At 36.4% G+C, this 2,500-nt stretch overlaps 1 protein-coding gene across 1 annotated transcript in view; it reads right to left on the reverse strand.

Moving 5' to 3' along the window:
* Positions 1-2,500, reverse strand: part of LOC135224276 (rhoptry surface protein CERLI2-like) — a 42,788-nt gene that overhangs the window by 39,220 nt on the left and 1,068 nt on the right. The gene's annotated exons all lie outside the window — the stretch shown is intronic.

Below are 2,500 nucleotides of genomic sequence, written 5' to 3' on the forward strand. Positions count from 1 at the left end.
ATCCCTCAGGAGAGGTGGTACATACATCCTGCCTATGCGAACTCTCGAGAGAGACTGAGAGCTTTCAGCCCTGTGATTGGCTTATCAACAGCCAATCAGGAGCGTCGTAAGTGACTGGCCCAGACATCAGATGCGCGGTTAATGTGAATTGATAAGGAAACAAATTCACGTTCAATATAGAAACCGAAGAAGATGGGGGATCATAACGAACTGTAAGTCTATTCTTTCCTTATTCAAACGTTTAGAAACAATAAGGAAATACACAGCTGCTTTTGAAGCATTGTTTACTATCCCATCTCAGCATCCTGAAATCTTTGTTTATTGAGGGCTGCTATTTTTCACAGAACCTGAATTGCACCGGAAGGGTAATATGTTTTGGGGCATCACCGATTCCCACCATCAATAAAACTTCAAATTCTTCGGGCAGGTTTTCGCTCTCGCTTCGAGTGGGTATAATGCATTTTCAATCCTATCGCGTTTCGTGTTTGTTTGTTTTTTTTTTTTTTTTTTTCATCAAGCTCTCTTTCCTTCAATTTGATTTTAACCCTTCTGCCCGCATTGGCTCCATTTTTTAACTTTAAACTTAGAAAATGAACTCGGCTATAAATAAAATCAAAGGAACTGGCAATGTCCTTCATACAAAAAATAACTATATTCTATTATTCAAAGATTCTTGTTGTCCAGTAACAAATTCTAAGTTATTAATTGTGTATATCCATATATCCTCAACATTTATGAAAGACCATATATATATATATATATATATATATATATATATATATATATATATATATATATATATATATATAGGAACTGGTCAAAAAGCAATTGATAGAAGCCGGTCTGTGGTACCGCAAATACGTAACTCTGCGGTTTAGTCATTTTAGGGAATAAACCAAACGTAATAATAATAATAATAATAATAATAATAATATAATAATAATAATAATAATAGGAACCTGAAAACAACTAGATGCCGAAGTAGCTCCAGGACTCATGCTGAAGAGCGTGCTACTAGACACAGCGCACGTAGTGAGAGAGGTGATGGACTCCTAAGAGGCAGGATGGACCCGGAAACCCAACCCCCACAGGCTGTGAAAACCACCCTGAGATCTGTCATTTAGTGCAGTTAGGAAGATTGTACGCAATAAATAAATAAATAAATAAATAAATAAATAAATAAATAAAAAATGACTGCAAATCAATCATACATCAAATGAATCGACACAACTAGCACATCTATTACATCTAACCCCATATCAGATCAACCGTCAAAACTAATTGCAAACAAACCTTGGCCCCCACCCGTGCAGCGAGCTGAAACTCGTCCGACGCCACAAGTTCCACTTTAATTATTACGGCCTTGTTTAAAGACAGTGTAAGGACCCAACACCACTGGCAGAGTTGATGGCTTCCCAATGCTGTCTCTGTCAACAATATGTATACACACACACAAACGCACACACACACACACACACACACCACACACACACACACACATATATATATATATATATATATATATATATACATACACACACACACACACACACACACACACACACATATATATATATATATATATATATATATATATATATATATACATATATAATATATATGTGTGTGTGTGTGTGTGGTTTATTTGTAGTATGATCAGTCAAAGTTATGATATTCACTTTACCGTATGTGTAAAACTCTGGATGGCGCTTTCAACGCCCAGGAAAGTTTTCCTATAAAATTAATTTAACCAACCCCTTTCCCTCCTTTTCTCTCCTCCTTACCGTCGTTTATCTTTTTCTAGTGGTTTAAGTTTCGGACGTAATCCTCTAAATTAGGATTTTAACACCTTCCTTCTTTCTCTGCCCTTCATCTTTGACGTCCTTTTCGCTCTGGAACAACAGGGTATATAGAGAGAAATAAAATTAATTCACTTATAAGTTTAAAAATCTCGACGACGACAAGATTCTGCTTGTGGACTCCTTGGCGCTCTTTCTTTAAACTATATATATATATATATATATATATCTATATATATATATATATATATATATATATATATATATAGTACATTCTATACAATTCTAGATAACTATTATATATACTCCGTGTATCGTTCGCTTTATGCACCATTAAGTATGGGCAAAACGACGACCCGACCCCATCGCCACCATCCCCCCTCGGTCTAAATTGATTTGCAATAGAGTTGGAAAAACAAAAACAGCACATTCCCCGACGATAAAAAATGACGAAAAAATTCTCTGGGCCTCTTGTTTATCTTCCCACTTCGCTGATGGCGCGTTTGGCCTCGGGGGAATCGCCTCTGGTATTTATATTTCTTGGAATTCTTTTGAAGTCCGAAGCATTAGGTATTCGAATCCAGTTATCGGCTTCGGATCTTCGCCCTAAAATGCTGCCTGATGCTATAAAAGGCGGGGAAAAAGTTCAGAAAGTGCCAGGTTTTTTTCTTTGTCCTCAAGTGGCTCCGTTTGCTTAACAT

Source organism: Macrobrachium nipponense, chromosome 10, assembly GCF_015104395.2.
Source record: "Macrobrachium nipponense isolate FS-2020 chromosome 10, ASM1510439v2, whole genome shotgun sequence".
Taxonomy (NCBI): domain Eukaryota; kingdom Metazoa; phylum Arthropoda; class Malacostraca; order Decapoda; family Palaemonidae; genus Macrobrachium; species Macrobrachium nipponense.